Below are 21,264 nucleotides of genomic sequence, written 5' to 3' on the forward strand. Positions count from 1 at the left end.
GTCAGGGTTCATCTGGATTGTTTTCAATTTTTTATTCTGTTTGAGGGACGTCTAAACTGTTTTCTACAGTGTCTGCACCAAAGTATGTTCCCACCCACCATGCACGAGGGCTCCCTTTTCTCCACATCCTCGCCAACACTTGTTACTTCTTGTCTTTTTGATACTGGCCATTCGGATAGGTGTGATGTGATGCCTCACTGTAGTTTTCTTTTTTTAATAAATATTTTTTAATGTTTTATTTATTTCTGAGAGACAGAAACAGCGTGAGCAGGGGAGGGTCAGAGACAGAAGGAGACACAGAATCTGAAACAGGATCCAGGCTCTGAGCTGTCAGCACAGAGCCTGACGTGGGGCTTGGACCCACAAACCATGAAATCATGACCTGAGCCGAAGTCAGACGCGTAACCGACTGAGCCACCCAGGCGCCCTTCTCATTGTGGTTTTGATTTGCATTTATTTCCGTGATGATGAGTGATGTTGAGCATCTTTCCACGTGTCTGTTAGCCATCTGCAGCTCTTCTTTGGAAAAAAAATATTCACTGGTCCTCCATCATTTATAAATCAGGTTATTTTTTGGCATTGAATTCTTTATATATTTTGGATATTAAACCCTTATCGGACAGATCATTTGCAAATACATTCTCCCATTGAGTGTGTGTGAGCACATTGTAATGTATATAATTATCGAACCTCCATGCTGTATACCGAAAACTAATATATTATGTCCACTATACTTCCACAGGACGTTTTAAAAATGTTTTTGACTTTTATAAAGAATGCCGTGGTTTGAATTCGGTCAGCTAATTGCTTACTCACTTCTCCATTTTTTTCTTTAGAATCAGTTTCCACATCTGAAATTCTGCTGGATGATGTGCACATTTAAAGCACCTGCTTGCTGTTCGTTGCAAAACCACCATCCAGAAATGTGACCCTGAAGAGTGCAGTTCTTTATCACCACTTGGATGGAACAGTTTTGTAGGCTAGCTGTTGCTCTTCTCTTTTTCCTTTTCCCAGCTTTTTTTCTGCCTTGTTTGCAAGTAGCCTGCCTGGTGGTCCCGGTAGACAGAGAGATAGAGATCAAGTCACGATGTCGCAATATCTAACTGGAAAAGCCTTTAGGGGCAATGTCCCAGTCCTTCAGACCTTCTTAATCTTGTTCCACTTGTCATTTGTTGTTTTGTTATTGAACTTGGTATTTCCTCAACTATGTGCTCCTTTTGAGTCATCCAGATGCCAAGCCAGCCAGCACCTTCTCCAGTCTCTGCGACCATCCAGGGGAGGTAGTTACTATTTCCCACAGTCACGGAATTCTATGAAATCATACTTGTGAATTACTTTTGAGTAACTAACTATGTTTGAAGTCTCTTTGAGGAGACCTAGGATGAGATACAAGGTTTGTGTTGCTGGTCTGGGGCAGGGAAGGCTGGGCATTCTCTAACTTTGATCCCAGACTCTTCACCAGGATAATGAGTTCGGGTCAACACTTTCCATACCCTGGAGGAGTAAAATCCCCTTTTGCTTATAATACATCCCCCTTCCTTTTTTTAACGGTTGGATATATTTCTGTTGCTTAAAACCAAAGACCCTCCAGATTTAGAGAAGATGTGACCCCATCCAGGGGAAGAAGCACAAGACGATGCCTCGAGAAATTGAAATGCAGGAAAGACCCTCAACAGCTTGTATCCCAAAATGTCAAGTAAGAATTAAAATAAATGTCAGATAATATTAAGATAAGACTCATTCCGTTGGTGCTTCATGTTTTCAATATCCGAAAGACTGAATCATTTACAATGGCATTTGCTCTCCCACCACCTGCCAAAAGTTTGACAAACTAACCTCAAGAAAAGACAAAAAAAAAAATCATCATTGTTTGCAAAGTCTGGAAAGGTCTTGGCTTTTGCTCAGGTTTTGTTTTGAAGGCACGGAGGTACCTTTTCAATGGTTGCTTTCTGGGATGTTTCTGGATCCATTTGGCACTGGGGCCCAGAATAGAAGAAGAATTCCTTTGTCATCTTTCCTCAGTCTGGTTTCATAGATTTTTTTTTTCTAGGAAGGAAGGAAGGAAAAGAAAGAGAGAGAAAGGAAGAAAGAAAGAAAGGAAGGAAGGAAGGAAGGAAGGAAGGAAGGAAGGAAGGAAGGAAGGAAGAAAGAAAGAAAGAAAGAAAGAAAGAAAGAAAGAAAGAAAGAAAGAAAGAAAGAAAGAAAGGAAGGAAGGAAGGAAGAAAGAAAGAAAGAAGGAAAGAAAGAAAGAGAGAAGACACTGCTGTTTGTCACCTTGGTACTAATTTAAATAGGTATAAATTCCAGGCTCATGACTATGCATCGTTTTTGTCGACATTTCCCAGGGTGTTAGAGGCAAGGTACAGTTGCAAAGGGCTTTTGTGTTGCCCAGATGCTGTCTGACAGCGAGGCAGAGAGGGACATAGCCGTCCTGAGGTGGAGAGGCCGTTCCTTGGTGATAACCCATGTGGTACTTGACCTTTACCCGATCCTCGTGCTGTCTGTGGGATCCTCATACTATCAGTGGCTTTAATACGTTACCTAACCTACAATGTCCAAATACGATACAAGGTGCCTTATACTTTGGGAAACAATATAGATTGAAAAGGATGATAACGTTTCTAGAAAACTTTAGGATATTTCACATTAGACATTTGCTTCTAGGGGCACCCAGGTGGGCTCAGTCGGTTAAGTGTGGACTCTTGATCATGATCAGGTCACGATCTCACGGTGGTGAGCTCAAGCTTTGCAATCCTTGCTTGAGCTTTTCCCTTTCTCTCTGCCCAGCAGCCACTCATGCGTGTACACACACACTCTCTCTCTCTCTCAAAAATAAATAATAAAAAAACTGAAAAAAATAAAAATAAAAAAATAAAGAAATTTGCTTCCGAAGCATGAAAACACCTGGAGCAAAATAGACTCGGCTTATATAAGCTAAGGAGCCTTAACACTTTAAGCGCACAAAAGAAGTCTTGCCTCTTGCAGAGCATATGACTTAAAGGACATGTACTGTAATCTTTTTCTGGGAAGGACAGATTGAAAAGGTGGCCAGCCGTCCGACAGTCCGGGGTCATTGCGCTCATGGTCTCCATTTCCATCTGGGCTGCAGACTTCTTGCAGTGTCCCTATCCGCACCCTAGACCACACCACCTGAATCCGTTAGGAGTGGCCCCATTATCTCCAATACCAACTCTGAACCTCCGTTCCTCATTGGTTTAATTTTTGAATAAGGTTACTCATTGGCTTAATTTTTAAAGAGTATACATACTTATACAACAGGGTTTTGTGATCGTTTCATGATTTCTCTATCCTGGATCTCATTTTAGGGAACATTTTCCAAAAGCGCACAGTCAGCTGTTGGAATGTTGTGTCTTTGAAGACCTTTGTGTGCCCCACCCCGCAAAAATCCTATGGGGCTCAGTCCCCACAGGTGGCTCAGTCCATTGAGCATCTGACTCTTGATTTTGGCTCAGGTCATGATCTCACGGTTTGTGAGTTTGAGCCCTGTGTTGGGCTCTGGGCTGACAGTACGGAGCCTGCTTGGGATACTATCTCTCCTTCTCTCTCTCTGTCCCTCCCTGCTCATCCTGTCTCTCTTTCTCAAAATAAATAAATAAACTTAATTTTTTAAAAAAAGTAAATACTTGGAGATACGTTGGTTGATTTTATCCTTATGAAACCCTTTTCTTTTTTTTTTTAAATATTTTATTTATTTCTAGGAGAGAGAGAGAGAGACAGCGTGAGCAGGGGAGGGTCAGAGAGAGAGAGAGAGTCACAGACTGAAACAAGCTCCGGGCTCTGAGCTGGCAGTCAGCACAGAGCCCGACACGGGGCTTGAACCCACAAACCGCAAGATCATGACCTAAACCAAAGTCAGATGCCTAACCAACTAAGCCACCCAGGGCCCCCATTATGAAACCCTTTTCAATTAGGTAATATTAAATGGCATTTACTTGTCTTAGTATTCTATTTCTCTCTACCAGGCATGGGCATGCTAGGGGAAAACATGAATGGGAATATTGAATGTTGAAAGTTGTGATCAACTGAAAAGAGAAAAACAGATAACCACCAGGAATATTTTAGGCTCACTTCCAAATTCTGCTTAGCTTGAGAGAATTTTGCTTTAGGCCACACTGGATTCAAAGGGGGATATTTAGGGATCCAGATAACATGGTATATTGAAATAACAGCAGACTAAATTAACAGAGAGTGTGGGCTCATGTGAGTTCTCAGAGTCAAACATTCATTCATTTACCCTCCCTTTAACTCAGCAAACGTTCATTACATCAAACACACGACCAGCACTGACAACATGCTATTCTTAATCATGAGCCCATGTTGAATGGAATCCAGAATTCATATCCAGCATTTAAAAAAAGTTTATTCATTTTTAAGAGAGAGATAGAGTCGAGCAGGGGAGAGGCAGAGAGACAGGGAGATATAGAATGCGAAGCAGGCTCCAGGCTCTGAGCTGTCAGCCCATAGCCCGATGTAGGGCTTGAACCCACAAACCGTGAGATCATGACCTGAACTGAAGTCAGATGCTTAACCCACTGAGCCACCCAGGTGCCTCTATTTATTTTTTAAATGGTTAATTTTTTATTTTGAGGTGGGGAAGGGAGGGGCAGAGAGAGAGAGGGAGACACAGAATGTGAAGCAGGCTCCAGGCTCCGAGACGCTTAACCGACTGAGCGACCCAGGTGTTCCCACAGCACTTTTTTTTTTTTTTAAAGAATGTGAACAGAGTTATAAAGAGACATGAAGTTGCAGCTATTAGTTTCCTGCAAGAATTGCCTTGTTTAGCAATAAGACTTCTTGTAAAACCCTTCTCACTTGGAATCACTTAGATTAGGATTTGTGTCGCCAAGAAGCATGCATTACTGGATCCAGACTATCCCAACTGTGAATTTCCAGGTTGTGCTAATAAATCTATTCAGAGAATATTCTGCATGATAATTTGCTAAGCTTCCACTTCCTTCTATCCCTGGGCTGCTGATGCTCAAATAAATTCTTCCGGGGATGGGGGGGGATGACCTTTAAAGGGTCAGGCAAGGAGTAAATGAGTAAAGATGTGTCCGTCTTTCTTTTTCCTTCTGCAGATAACAGTTCAAAGGAGAGATAGGTTAACAAAACAGACTCGTAGGAGATGTGGTGAAGGCCAAGTTCTGCAGGCTATGGAGCTCAGCTGGTGTCTCCGATGAAGGAAATTCAGGGACATCTTTTCATAGGAGAGTTCCAGGGGGAAAAACATCTGTTTTCTCAAACTTAAGAAAGTGATATATCTTTTCTGTTTGTAACCTGGTTAAGACAGAGAGTGCTTTGAGTCCTGGGGTGTGTGGGTTGGGAGGTGTTGGGTCTGCCTTTGGTGACATATTTGTAAGTATGATTTCTACATTGTCTTCTATCATAATCACCTTCTAGCAACAAAGAAAAGAAGCTTTCTTTATAGAGACAGGAGAAATGCTTTCAAGCCCCTCCCAAACTGAGCCACTCAAGTAACATTTATTCATGATTCCTGCCTGTCTCCATCATGTTCCAGCACTACCATTGCTGACCACACCTCACCCCACTGTGATGGCTCTGCTATTCTCCACTGTACCCCCAACGCACCCTGCATATGTATTTATTCCAGGACTTTCAGTATTTCTCTTACTTTTTTATTTATTTGTTTATTTATTTTAATGTGTTTCTTTATTTTTGAGAGAGAGACAGAGCAAGTGGAAGAGGAAGCAAAGAAAGACGCACGTGCATACACACACAGAGAATCCGAACCAGGCTCCGAGCTGTCAGCACAGAGCCCGACATGGGGCTCGAACCCATGATTAGTGAGATCATGACCTGAGCTGAAGTCGGTTCAACTGACTGCTCAACCACCCAGGCGCCCCTGTATTTCTCTTACTTTTAGACCTATATGGTTCAGTAAGGCTGGTAATAACCCTGGGGGGTGCAATTTGAGACTTTGTGGGGAGGGAGGAGGCATTTTTTGGTGGCCAAAATGATTTGCAGGATACTGTTGACAGCTGATGAGTGAAGACCACGGACGCTGGGCATTCATGCGATTCAGAGGACGGGCACACAGAAAGCAAAACAGTGGCTTACCTGTCTTGACTTGTCAGTGTTCAGCTGGATGTTCATGTAGATGAAAACGCAGCTTATGCCCTTCAAGCCTACACTCTCAGTTCACATTAGGTACAAAGTAAATTTCTACACTTTCGTATATACTGAATTTTGCATAGAAGTGCAACTACTATGTAAACCAAGACACGATTGGACATTGTTTTGCTTGCAACTTAACTAACTGTTCACTACCGTCGGTGGCCATGCTTCTTATGGTAATGGAGTCAACGAAAAGTGACAAAATAATGCAGGGCTGGGATAGCACCTGTCACATTCAAGGTGACTCTGCATACGGGATGGGCATTAGATGACTTCACTGCAATGGGTCCTTGCTGAGCATTTGCATATTGAAACACGTATTCTTCTCCTATGCAACACTTTTATTTTTTATTTCTGTTACAAAAAAGGCGCTGCGTTGATTTTTTGATGTATGAGCAGATGGCACAAACTATGCCTATAAATAAAATAAAGTACAGGATAGTAATAGGCGCGATTACAAAATGTTATTTAAAAAAAAGGAATGCTCAGTCTGATAGGGTTGCTCAGTACTATGCCAGACCATAACTTCCGTGAAGATTTTCTTATCATTCAAGGATAACGATCCTGTTTATAACTTTGTCACTAGTTCATAACAGAATGCCTTTGGTGGGAAGACACCAATATATGTTAATGTTTATTTAATGCATGTAACCTGCGTTTTCTGTTTCTTGGTAATTGAAACCCTTCAAATGTTAATACGAGTTTACAGTTCTCTGCAAAATAATTTCCTCTAAATTATTTCAGGAGTTATCAAGGAGTGTCTAACAGCAAATAAGGTCGGCTTTGTAAGGCATCTGTCATTTTTATAACAGAAACAGAGCTACATATACCTGGGTGCTGTGTCTGAGAAAGGTCACTTTACAACTGAGTTAAGAAGGAATTACTCAGTAAATGGCCTTGAAAATAAAATGTCACTATTCATGGTGACAAATAGGCAGATCCCTGCCTCACGCAATGCACAAAAACACTTTCCAGATGGAATAAAGAGATACATCTGAAAAGAAAACTTTTAAAGTTTTAAAATAATACATACCAATATGTTTTTATGAACTTGGAATAGGGAAGAGCTTTTTAAACAAGATGCCCAAATCACGAGTCAATAAAAAAAAAAAAAATGGGTAAATTTGACCCTATTACATTTTTAAGACTCTGAACTGTAAGATACCGTGAGGTTTAGCATTTCTTTTTTTTTTTATTTTTAAAATGTATATTTACTTTTGAGAGTGTGTGTGAGCAGGGGAGGGACAGAGATAGAGAGAGAGAGAGAGAGAGAGAGAGAGAGACTGAATCTGAAGTAGGCTCCGGGCTCTGAGCTGTCAGCACAGAGACCAACTTGGGACTCAAACGCACAAACTGTGAGATCATGATCTGAGCTGAAGTCGATGCTTAACTGACTGAGCCACCCAGGCGCCCCAAGGCTTTGCATTTCTTAACACAGTAGACTTGGAAAAAAAATATGAGCAACGGCATCACTCACGAAGTATCCAGGATATATTCTTACGACTGCTTGAAGCCAATAAGAACAGGGCAAACAAGACAAAAGTGGAAAAAGTAGATAAATCAGTCAGTGGGAAATTCAAATGACCAACAGAGCCCTGGAAAGTTATTCGCCGTTACTAACAACCAAGAGAAAGAAAGTGGAAATGTCATACAGTTTTACACCCTTCAGCCTGGGAAAAATTAACACATTTAAACCAAAAAAAAAAAAGTGTTAGTGTATATTCAGACTCTCAAATGGAGCAGATCAGAGTGTAAGTTGATACCGCCACCCTTGTGAAAAATTTGCCATCTCTAATGAAGTTCGCTATTAACTCAAATCACCAGATCCATCTCTAGATAATTACTGTTAGGGGAGTGTATTTCAAACTGCTGTTGAACAATCCACTGTGGAACGTGTCTTTTACAGGACAACCCAGTCCACATCCATTTGTGAATAAAATAAAACAGAACTTCACAAAATATTCATTACCCTGAACTGCGTGTGATATACTCATATTTTTTTATACTTCTCTATCATCTTCTTTAAAAAAAGCGTTGGGGGACGCCTGGGTGGCTCAGTCGGTTGAGCATCTGACTTTGGCTAAGGTCACCATCTCACTGTTCAAGAGTTTGAACCTCGCCATCGGGCTCTGTACTGACAGCTCAGAGCCTGGAGACTGTTTCAGATTCTGTGTCTTCCTCTCTCTCTGACCCTCCCCCACTCGTATTCTCTCTCTCTCTCACAAATAAATAGTTTTTTAAATTTTATAAAACGTGTTGGAAGTGACTCATTACTTTGATTTCACAACCCTTTCATGGGTCGCCACCAATACCCCCCAAAAGAAATGTTCAAACAGCACATGGAGATGTGTGGGAGGGTGTTCGTTGTGACACCATAAAGTTTGACGTTGTAGCATCATAACCTGTTCCTCGTGACCCCCCAAGTTCATATCCATAGAATTGCAGAATTTCTGAGAATGTAAGAATCATTGAGTTACTTTGGCTACTTCTCTACTGTCTTCTCTAGCTGCAGTACCTGAGGGTAAGGGAAAGGAAATGACTTGGCCAAGGACACACTGAGTGGATGCGGGGTTGTCACAGAACGCAAGTCCCCTTCTCAGCCAATTTCTCCGCACAGACCCTCCATTTCCCCTCTTTGGAAACTAGTGAACCATCAAACATTGATGACCATTTCAAAGCCAAAGAGGTTATTTTTTTGGCTCCAACAAAAGGCTTTTGTCATGGAGCCTTTGAAGTTCTTTGAACTTCTTGGGCTAAAAGCACCAGCTGAATGTGATGATACTCTTCCTTTTAAAGGCAGTCTCCATGTCTTAGGCGATAAACAAACGCCTGTCCATTTTCCTGTGGCCTTCAGATCTGTGTTTCTCTCTTACCATCCATTAGACATTCCTTTCTTACCCGCAGCAATTAGAACACCTACTTGGGGCCAACCGATGGTTGTCACTATAAGTTTTTCTTGCAATAGCTTGATTTAATCATCTGCTGATAAAAATCTCTCAGCTGGAAAACTCTCATGGTGATAGAATTATGCCATGATGTTGGGTTACGAGCAGCAGTGAATCAAAAAAATCAGTTAAAGTGGCCAGATGAGAAGACTCATAGGACAGGTGACTGGCTCAAAAAGGGTTGGAGAAATTGGTTCAATATGTACTATTGGAGTACTTCAAGGTGAACAAAGATATAACAAAGTAGGAGGTATGAGTTTCAAATCACCAAGAGCACGTTTCCCAAATGGCTACTCCACACATCACTTTTCCATAAGATGTCACTAGATGTATTAGGAAAAATATGTTCTGAGTTCAAATAAGGCTGTGAACTCTGATTTAATATATTTAAACAAATTGCTTAAATGCTGAGATTCTTCAGAGTTCCACGTTTTTGATACTTACCATAACTTCCTCACAACAATATCCAAATGCTTCCCTGCCTTGTTTCATCATGGAATGTGTTATATATTGTTTTCTCCAGAGTTTCAGTTAACACTTCCTCAAATTATTAATTTACCGAAGTTTCTGTGGACAGCACTACACTAGGGGACAAAAAAAGTACGTAAGAAAGAAAATGAACAGTGTAGCAAAGGGGACATAAAATGCTGAAAGTCTAAAACAAGACAATAGAAGAAAATTATGGTATTTATAACACTCTAGGTGGATTAAACAGCCATACTGAAATCAAAGATTCTCAGATGAAAAGCCAAATGAATTTTAATTTTAAAAGACTCAGAGGAATAAACAGAAAGTTAGAAGAGCAGAAAATGAGAAAGACTGTCTTTGTATTATAAACTATAAACTTTATATTTTATATATAAATGGTACATATAAATTTTATATTATAAATTTTCAAGAAGAAGGAGAGAAAGAATGAGCAAATAAAGAAAGGAAAGAAGGAGTGAAGGAAGAAAGGAAGGAGAAAAGAAAACAAAGAAGAGAAAAGTAGGTTGGCAAAATTAACATCAGGAACAACAAAATTTATAACAAAATTAAATTTTGGAAATGGGGAGACACAATTTACAATGAAACATAGTTTCATATACTTGTGAGCCTATCTAGCCCAAGTGACCTAAGATTGAAATATATAAATAATAGATATACGAATATACATGTAGGGTCAAAAACACAGGGATGATCATTAAACTAAATCATTGGGCTAGACCAATAGATTAAAAGTACATAATGACATAGATGATTTGAGTGATATAACTAATAAGGTTACTTTACCAAGTCTGTTATATATCAAACCTTATTCCTAAGAAGATACAGTTCTTTCTAAAAATCCATCAGATACCTATAAAAATCATTATTACACTAGGCTATAAGTAAAACCTCAATGAATTCTGAAATCTAGAAATTAAACAGGCAAAAATCTATGGATACAGTATAGTGTCAAAAAGTGGAAAGAATAAAAGTGAATTAGATTCTTAGGAATTCTGCTCAGTGAAAGTATTTAGGAAAGCTTCTAAAGCTTCTAGGTAATCGACAACTAAAAAGGATCTTATTTAGACCAAAACTCAAACAAATTGAACTTTACAAAATTGTGTAAGACAATGGGAAAAAATATGAACACTATGAGATATTTGATATATTAAATATTTAGTATTCACTTTCCAGGGTGATAGTGTATTATAATTACATTTTTAAAAGTCCTTATCTTTAGAGATAGGTACTGAAATATTTATGATTTGTAAGTGATTCATGTCATTGATGTCGGAAATATACTTCAAATTATCCAGGGTCCAGGAAGGAGTGAATAGGGCTATAGCTGAAATAAGAATGAGCATGTAGTGATAATTTCAGAAGTTGGGTGATAGGTACATTGAACTCACTCTAGTTTTCTGTCTACCTGTTCATGTACTTGAAATTTTCCATAATAAAAGGTTAAGAAGAAATGAGAATAATTCTCATCCTTCAGGCCCTCTTCCCCAGAGGGTAATGTTGTACTGTAATTTTACTCACTTTTTACCCCTAGTCTGTGATTTTATTAAAACATGTTTTGATTTACTTCTGTAGGCAGAATCTCTTTCAGGCATCTTTGAACACAAACCTTCATAGCACAGAGTCCAAAAAACAAAATCTCATCGACTCTGCCTACTATTAATTGTTGACAGTATGTTTATATTTATAATTATTCTTTGAACTTACAAGCAGATGGGCTTAAGAATGATCTTTTGGACACTGTCTTGTTCATAAGTAGAGAATCATCTGTATTCTCAACACCTAGTACTTTGTCTATAAATATAGAAATGGATACATGGATAAATAATAATAATAATAAACCTCAACAATAAGTACACAACCTGATTTAAAAAATCGGGCCAACGACTTTAACAGACACCTCACTAAACAAGATAAACAGGTGGCAAATAAACTTATGAAACGATCTTTCACATCATATGTCATCAGAGAAAGGCAAATTAAAGCAACAGGAAGATACCACTACATACCTATTAGAATGGCCAAAATCCAGAATACTCACACAACCAAATGCTGGAGAGGATGTAGAGTAATAGAAGCTCTCATACACTGCTGGTGGGAATGCAACAATGTCACTTTGGAAGACATTTTGGTGGTTTCTTACAAAACCAACTTACTTTTATCATACAATCCAGCAGTCATGTTCCTTACTATTTACCCCAAGGAAATGAAACCTTGTGTTCACACACAAACTTACATATGGAATTTTATAGCCGCCTTACTGATAATGGCCCAAACTTGGAAATAACCAATAGGTCCTCCTGTGGATGAATGGATAAATAAATTGTGGTACACCCAGGAAATGGAATATCATTTAAAGAAATGAGCTATCAAGTCACAAGGAGACAGGCAAGAAACATAAATACTATCACTAAGTAAAAAAAGCCAATCTGGAAAGGGGACGTACAGTATGATCACAACTACATTACATTCTGGAGGAGGCAAAATGATGGATACAATACAAAGATCAGCAGATGCAGGGTGGGGAGTGCGGGTGCAGGGTGAACAGGGAGAGCACAGCCGATTTTTTTTAGGGCAGTGAAAATACTCTGTATGATATCACAATGATGGATATATGTCATTATGCATTTGTCTAAACTTACAGAATATACAACATCAAGAGTGAACATCAAGGTAAACTAGGGACTTTGGGTGATTGTACGACATCAGTGTAGGTGCGTCCTTGCTTAAAAATGCACCATTTTTGTGAATGATGTTGATAATGGGAGAGGGCTGTGCATGGGTGGAGCAAGGGGCCCACAAGAATCCTCTTGATTTTGGGGCGCCTGGGTGGCTTAGTCGGTTAAGCGTCCGACTTTCGATTAGGTCATGATTTCGCGGTTCGTGGGTTCGGGCCCCGCGTCAGGCTCTGTGCTGACTGCCAGCTCAGAGCCTGGAGCCTGTTTCAGTCTGTGACTCCCTCTCTCTCTGACCCTCCCCTGCTCACACTGTCTCTCTCTCTCCTAGAAATAAATAAAACATTAAAAAAAATTAAAAAAAAAAAAAAGAATCCTCTTGATTTTGTTGTAAACCTAAAACTGCTCTTAAAAAGTAAGCCTTTAAAAAATAAATAATAATATTTAAAAATGATATTAGAACAAATTCAAACACAATGAATCAATGAAAATTCATGAATCATGGGACACCTGGGTGGCTCAGTGGGTTGACTGTTGACTTCTGCTCAGGTCATGATCAGGTTCATGCGTTCAAGCCCCACATGGGGCTCTGTGCTGACAGATCAGAGCCTGGAGCCTGCCTTGGATTCTGTGTCTCCCTCTCTCTCTCTGCCTCTACACTGCTTGTGCCTTCTCTCTCTCTCTCTCTCTCTCTCTCTCTCTATCTCTATCTCTATCTCAAAAATAGACATAAAAAAATTAGGAGCACTTGGGTGGCTCTGTTGGTTAAGCACCAACTTCAGCTCAGGTCATGATCTTATGGTTCATGGGTTCAAGCCCCTTGTCGGGCTCTGTGCTGAGAGCTCAGGGCCTGGAACCTGCTTTGGATCTGTGTCTCCCTCTCTCTCTGCTCCTCCCCCACTCACGCTCTGTCTCTTTCTCTCTCAAAAATAAATAAACGTTAAAAAAATTAAAATAAAAGAGAATTCATGAATCATAAAAATACTAAAAGTACAGAAAACTCATTGATAACTATTTGAGACAACTATTACACTAAGTCCTTGCTTTGCTGATTCTTCACTCATGGGAAAGAATATATTTTTCTGAAGCATTAAAACAAATAATTATGTAAACCCTAATGGAATTATTGATTCAGGAAATTATTATGAATCAATGTTAAGACAATTGGATAAACTGGATTTTCAAATAGCACACAACACAACATACTCACAGAGGGGGGAAATGTGATTGCACAATAAATGCATCAGACTCTTATCACTGCAAGACTGTGGTTGATCTTTTTAAAAAATATTTTTAAATGTATTATTTATTTCTGAGAGAGAGAGAGAGAGAGAGGGAAAGAGACAGCGTGGGCAGGGAAGGGTCAGAGAGAGAGGGAGATACAAAATCTGAAGCAGGCTCCAGGCTCTGAGCTAGGCATCAGCACAGAGCCCGACGCAGGGCTTGAACCCACAAACCCTGAGATCATGACCTGAGCCAAAGTCAGACGCTTAACTGACTGAGCCACCCAGGCGCCCCAGCCAGTGGTTGATCTTAGTGTCTTGCCCCATAAATGGTGGGATAGCTGACGTGTTCTGGTGTGATTCAGCACATCACATGATAGGTCCAAATATTTGACTTGAGCACATCGAGCTATAGACCTAACTCCAGTTTACTAGATACATAAGGGATGGAAGAACAAGCTAAATGATATAATGAGTAAGAAACCAATGACGGTAGGATGAACATCTGGATGATGATTGGCCTGATCTCTTAAACCAGGGCTTGGAAAGAGACCTAAGGATTATAACAAACAAAAGCAATGTGTTGTTGTGGATTAGATAAGATTTTGAAAAGAATAGAAGCTGAAAGACATTGAAGACAATTAGAGGAATATGAATAGTGTCTATCAGGCAATATTTACCTATTAGGTAAAATAAAAGATTATCAAAATGGAGAGATGAAGAATATTAACCAAATAGTTACAAAGAAGTATATACAACATGAACTCATTTTGTATAAAAATTATAAAAGGGTCTGAACAGATACCTGCTATATTGTTAGGAAGAACATTCTGTAAATAGTGAGATTTAATGTTTCTATACTCTTATTTTTGTTCTGTGTATTGTATAATCTTCTAGAATCCATACATCTGCTTCTAGAATAATGAGAAGATACTTTAAGAAATACAACATAGGTAAAAGACTCCATCTACAAGAGTATCCAAAATAAAAACACAGTTTTTATTTTAAATACATTGGGTTCTTATAATTTTCTTAAAACTAATCTATAAATGTTGTGCATCTTCAGTCCCAATTTTAACTAGGCAAGTTTTAAAAATCTTTATTACCATAGCACTAAAAGCAACAGCCATAAAAGAAAATGGACACTTACATGAAATTCATAACTTCTACAGTGTGGAAGTTAATTGAATGGCTAATGTTGAGCAAGGGGGATGGGAGGGATTTTACCACACAAACAACAACTTAATAGCCTTAATATAGAAAACAAATTTTGTATAAATCAATGAGGGGAAAATAATCCCCCTTGCCAAAAAGGCAGATAATCTTAATACATACCTAAGAATTATAAAGGCATAGGGAAGAACATATTTGGCTCCTGGTACCCCATGGACAGCCCCTAGGTAAAGAGGGGCATAATTCGTAGCCTGACTCGCTACATGGGGACTGCAGACATCTCCAACAGTGGGTCTATAAGCGTGTGAAGCAGGATGCATAATGCTACAAAGCGACAGGAAGTGGGACTGCTGGGTAAAGCTGAACACAAAAGTCTTATCTAAAGGATACCCAAATCATTGCTCTTTTTAGAAACTAAATTTCTCTCATTTCCCCAAATGGACCACCCGTCTCTAACCTCTGTGTGAATACTGAAAAAGTATGATGGTCTGAGAAGCTCTGGAAAATACACTTTAGGCAATCCCCAGACATTCTTTGGATGAGTGATAAAAGAAATATTAAATACACCAATGGCCTTCTGATGTAGATTTTTTTTTAAGGTGCAAATGATATGAAGCGGGCACCAGACCTTTGAGCCACTTGCAATCGAGTTAAAAAGGGGGCCTTAGGTGACTCAAGAGAACAGTTGTAGCTGAGCTAGTAGACAGCTATGTGCTAGAAGGCAGGAGTTGGGAGAGCATGGTGAACGGGAAGAGAAGTTGAGAGAACATACCCTCTATCAACCAGCGTGGTAGTGGTGGCTACAGGCAGGGGCAGAGCCAAGGGGAAGCCATTGCCCAGATAATGATTGCCATTTGTGGGACCCATTGGCCTGGCTGTCACCAGGTTTCCACACACATCTTATTTATAAGAACAGCTTTGTACTGGGATGTGTAGTGTAACCCCCGCCAAATTCATCTCCACCCAGAGCCTCGGAGTGTGACCTCATTTAGAAATACACCCTTCGCAAATTTGTATTATTTATTTAGGTAAGATGAGGTCATACTGAGTTAGGGTGAGCCCCAAATCCAGTGACTGGTGTCCTTATACGTAGGCCACGTAAGGGAGAACCCCATGTGACCATGGAAATGGAGACTGGATTGCCAGCAGCCACCAGAATCTAGAAGAAGGAAGGATGCTTCTTCCCTAGTGTCCTAAGAGGGAGCCTGGCCCTGCAGACACCTTACCTGCAGACTTCTAACCCCCAGAACTGTGAGTGAATAGCTTTCTGCTGCTTTAAGCCCCCCTCAGTTTGTGGTATGTTGTTACTACAGCCCCAGGAAGCTAACACAAATCTCATGTTTGGCAGTGGAGGAAGAGACCAGGCTGAAAATGTGGGGGTGAACATGAACAAAAAGTAAGTCAAAAAAGAATACCAGCTAGCTTTTTATGAAACTAGACAACTTGATCTTCAGTTTTCTACGGCGAAGCAACATGCAGCAGCGGCCAGGAAAACAATAAGGAAATCTGTGGGGGGGGGGAATCTTGCCCTTAATAAATATACTATAAATCCTCTAAAAGAACGTGGTCCTGGTGCGTGAACAAGCAATACAGACAAGCAGCGGGATGGAGTTTCTACTCCATCCAGCAATGAACTCCCCTTCATGCGGAGGTTTTATACCCAATGATTTTATCACATGCTGTTGTGTTGGTAAACTTGTTTCCCCCAAAGACTCTCAGCTCAAAACATTCCTCCAACAGGAAACAGGGCTTGGGGTAAGGCTAAAAGGAACTTAGGTTTTTGAAGACATTGGGAGAGCCACTGGACTTTGAAGGTGGCTAATGTGATGAACAGAGCATCCAGGAAAAGATTCCATCCTTCTTCCGCAAGATCACAGGGTCACAAGTGAGAGGGCAGCACTGAGAACGATGGATCAATGTGGGGGAAGGGTGAAGCCAACTACATGCCCAGGCGAAAGGGCATGAACATTCTGATCAGAAGTAAAGAGGTTTGCATCTGGAAAAGGAGGGATCCAAGCCATCGAGACCACAGCCAAGGTGTAGACTGGTCCTGAAGCCCACATGCAGACTCAACCAAGGCAAACATCACATTTTCTTCTATGGCCGCCGTACTATGAGGCATGATGAGCAAACAGGAAATGGATACTGAGTGAGAATTGCCTCTGGATTGTCCCCCGTGTGTCCAGTGTATTTCTCCCCCAGGAGCACCACTGACCATCTGGGCTGGGCCCGGGTGGCTCCAAAACAGTGCTGAGGGGAACGACAGAGTTTACACCAAACAGTGAGAGACACCTGTGCTCTTTAGACTGCAAATGTCACTTCAGTTGTATGACTCTGGGAAGTGAAAGAAAGATGTGTGTATCTTCCCCACTTCTTTCAATAAAGCATTTACTATGCTTTTCTGCAAGGCAAGAGTGAGCAGAGGCTAACACGGGCTTAACACTTTATTAAAAAAAAAAAAAAAAAAAAGACTGACATCTCCTTGAACAACTGAGTCAGAACTCGTGAGTGAAAATCCCAGTGATTTTCAAATCCTTGACTTCACTTTTTTCCATCCCCAAGTCAATACTCTCAAGTGGCAACTTGAGTTGTGAATTGGTGATAAATAGCACAGTTCAATGTGTCCAAACCTAAAATGATACCAAATGGAACATTTTCTCCAGGTTTTCTAGAATATGTGCTTCTGATTGATTTCATACATTTGGACTCAATGGACTTTTTAAGAGGAAGAAATTAATTGCTCTTAATAAAAGTTCAATTTATGTTTGATTCTTGCCTAATTCTTGGAATAAGACTGATTTTTGGTCTTTCCTTTCCTTTTTTAGTAATCCTAAAAGAAATAAATAGATAAGTGAGCAGCACATTGACCCCTTTTTTGTTCTCTAACCCCAAAAGTCATGTCATTGACTTCTTTATTTATTCTATATTTACCAGATCAATAAAGCCTCCAAAGCTCTTTCTTTTTCTTGTTCAAACAAAAACAGCAAATTCTCTGCTCTCACACCCTCGTTTCACTTAGGAATTTGCTTTAATCATAATTAAATTAAAGCTCCTGAAGTTCTCTTCAACAACCAATGTTAGAAGGATTCCCAGCAAATAGTTTTGCAAAGCCTGTAATTTGGGTAGTAATGCAATCAGCTCATCACCGGGATTTGCAGCAATGACTACGTTTTAGCTCAACACCATGCCTAAAAAGCATTTTAATGGGCTCAAAATGACCATAAGTGCTATTTGCAAAGGCCCGAAAATTGTGGATAATGATATTCTGTGCAGGAAATAATTCTCTTCAGCTAATCCCACACACTCTGTTCATTTTGCCTGCTCAGGTTTTACATGATGCGACTCAGAATTGTATCAGAGCTCGTTGGGTCACAAACCAGTAACATGGCTGGAATTCTTTGGTTCTTACTAGAAGACGTTTGACACCATCTTTTGGCTGAGGCCAAGCAGAGAGTGAAGGCAGTTTTCTGACTAATTTGGAGCAAATTAGCCATATCATCAGCTTTCCCATTGACTTAACTTTGACTGCGAAGAGCAAAACACTATGGCCATGCAAAAAGACCAATTGGATCTTGAGGCTGGAGTCACCTTTCTGATGAGTCAACTGATTAGCTTAACGTTGTTGACCTGCATTTATCAGATATTCTTCTGTCGGTCAATATGGCTGAGCTAATAGACTGTGCAAGTGTTAGGTGAGATTTCTACCAGGTTCCTTTTCCATATAAAACTATTGTAGGTCAGGTGAAATGAACTGGGTGTTCCAGAAAATTCAGTTAAAAAAAAAAATCCCTTGGTGTTTGTGTCCCAGCCAGTGGCAGATGGCGAGGACCCCAGCTTGGTCCAGGGTTGACGACTGTCAGTCAGAGCCCAAGAGTGTCCTACGTGCCACAGTTGACCTCTACAGATTGATATGGCCAATTAATCCAAGTGGGGTCCATTCAGTGTTTATGCAAAAATACCATTTCACTTAAAAAGTTCACAAGGGAAGTCTGTGTGTTTGACAAAGGATGAACAAGAATAGTAGTGTGGAAGTCAGCCAAAAACCAGTTTGGTTGAGATTGAACTCTTAAGTCCTAAATTCTCACGAATGTATGGAGCGAAGGCTTAGTCATCACTTATCTGCATGTACACATGACTTAATTCCCTGATTATTTTAGAGCCTCTTTTAAGGAAGAGATTAAAGCCTACAAAGAGCTCTAGCCACAAGAAGTAACTAGTTAATTAGCTGATTAGAAGGTACATAGTTTTCTAATTTTTAGCTCATTTAAGAGGATAAAGGCATCCCCCTTGATAAGCTTCGTGACAAGGGAGCTAAAGGTAACCCTTCACCTCCTGTTGTCTATTCTCAGACTTTGGCCAACACTCTGCTCAGAGAACTATGGGACAAGTCTGTGGGTGCTCCTGTGATTGGAAGATCTGCTTCCAGGAATCCCACTGTCAGAAGATGCAGTGTGTCCCAGTGATCTGGGGGGTGGAGTGGGGCAGTGAAGATAATGGAAGGGGCACCATGACACCATGACATTGATACGCTAACGCTAATTGGAGCAATCTGTTGCATTTCTCCTGCATTTCTCTAGGGTATATAGTGTACACTTTACTTCCCCCAGACATCTTTCTTAGGTGGTTTTGAAAATGAAAAGTCCCTGTGGAAGTTACTAGGACTATTGAATACACTAAGTGCTCTCATCCCTCCTGACACCTGGTAAGATGGCATGCCCTTGGGTATGGTTGTGGCACTTGGTCTGAGCAAGGGGATAAAAGTAGGTATGCTGTGGGTCACCTCCGTGTGGAAGTGGAGGAGCCAGTGCATGTATGATGCCAGGGTCTCCTTCCTCTGCCTCTTTAGCGACCATCATTGTTTCCCTTGGTGACGTTCCATCACCCTGGGGCCCAGTGTGGGTCATGACATGGAGTAGAGTTGCCAGCCAACTCAAAATGGACATGTAGACTGAGAGAGAATAACTTTTTTCTTTTTTGACATAAGTCTTTAAGATTAGGGATTATTTGTTTCTGCAGCACTATCATGTATTCTGACTAAGACAATCACCAGACTCAGCCCCACCATTGGGCAAATCATTGGGTAAAAGTCTTGATGCACTGAACAAGTCTTTCAACCTCAGCTTTGGGGGATCAACACATAATGCTTTGTATGTGAATAAGAGGGTTCTAGAAAATAATCATTTTAATAAAAGGCTAGATCAACTCATAGAGTTCAAGACAGATGACTTTGTGGCTCATACGTGCCAAAGGCTCACATGTACAGCCTGGTTTCAGAAATTTCTTTTCTTAACAAGTAATGTTCATTTTTGTCTCCTGGGTATCTTCTGGTGCAATCCTGTAGTCTAGGGTGTTTCTGGTGATATTTGTGCAGAGCCAATCCTGCATTAGCCTCCATTCATCCACACTTACTCTCTCCTCCACTGAATTATCACATTCACACACCTGTATGGGCAGGATTAACGTACTAATTCCAAAGGGGACCTGAGGTGAGATGCAGAGGGAGAATTTTCTGGTTGTCTGGACAGCAAGATCAACACACTGAGTCCTGAGAAGTTGGAAGAGGATATTTATAGATTATGATGTTTTCCATTAAGTCAACCATCAGAGAGCATGTCAACATCGGCAGTGGGGGTATTGGTTGCATTTTGGGGTGGCTGCCCTTTCCTGCGCTACACTGGCCCATGTCCCAAGAAAATGCACGGTTGCTTTCCTCTGAGCCTTTACGGTTACAGTCTCCTATTTTAAACCTAAAGACCTAAAGATTTTAGGCCATTGTAAATGTGCAGGGAACAAAATGTAATCTGTGACCTGATCATAATGATGTGAACTTATTTCCATAAATCAACTGGAACTGAGAAGAGAAACATGTTTTCAAAAAGGAATGAGATTGTGAATGGCCCATGTCTTAATTTTAAAATCCTCTTGTTTCTAAAATCCATGACCAATAGGAAGCAGAAAATGTATAAAATATGGAAGCAGCATAGGGTTTGGGTGGGTTGGCTGATATTCCATTTGTGAAATGATTCAAGTATCTTCACCCAGCATGTCCAGTCTGTCCCTGTCATTTCAAATCTTCCTATTCCCCAAGCTCCCTGGGCACCCTGGGAGGGCGGGGAGATGTTTTGATAAAACTCATTTATTAAATATCTGAGGGTGGGGGCGGGCCTGCTAATCTGTCTAGTCCTCAAAGTTAGTGAGAAACAGGCGGTGTTTGCCATACCAGACTCTGGTCCACACGTACCTCTTCCAACATCTTTGCGGTGTGTCTTTTGGAATGTGCATTTAGAGTAATGAATTTAGGTCATTAATATGTTGGGCATGTTCCATGGTTATAAAGTATCCCACAAGGGGAAAGTCGTTGCTGAGGACAGACATGTTTTATAGCAGCCGCTGATTTACAGGCTGGTAAAGCCAGTCTTCGCTTGCCCTTGAGGATAAGAAAGAGCAAGGAAGACAGGGTGTGAAATCACCCAGCTCTGTCTTGATCTACTCTGATATGGGGATGAGAACACAAAGACAGTGAGCCCCTCAAGTCCACATCTTTTCCTTTTCAGGTGTCTTCAGTCTGGCCATTCTATTCTAAGATCTCATTGCTCTTGTTAAGTG

The sequence above is a fragment of the Hyaena hyaena genome, unplaced genomic scaffold (assembly GCF_003009895.1).
Source record: "Hyaena hyaena isolate Hyena2069 unplaced genomic scaffold, ASM300989v1 scaffold_27, whole genome shotgun sequence".
Lineage (NCBI taxonomy): Eukaryota > Metazoa > Chordata > Mammalia > Carnivora > Hyaenidae > Hyaena > Hyaena hyaena.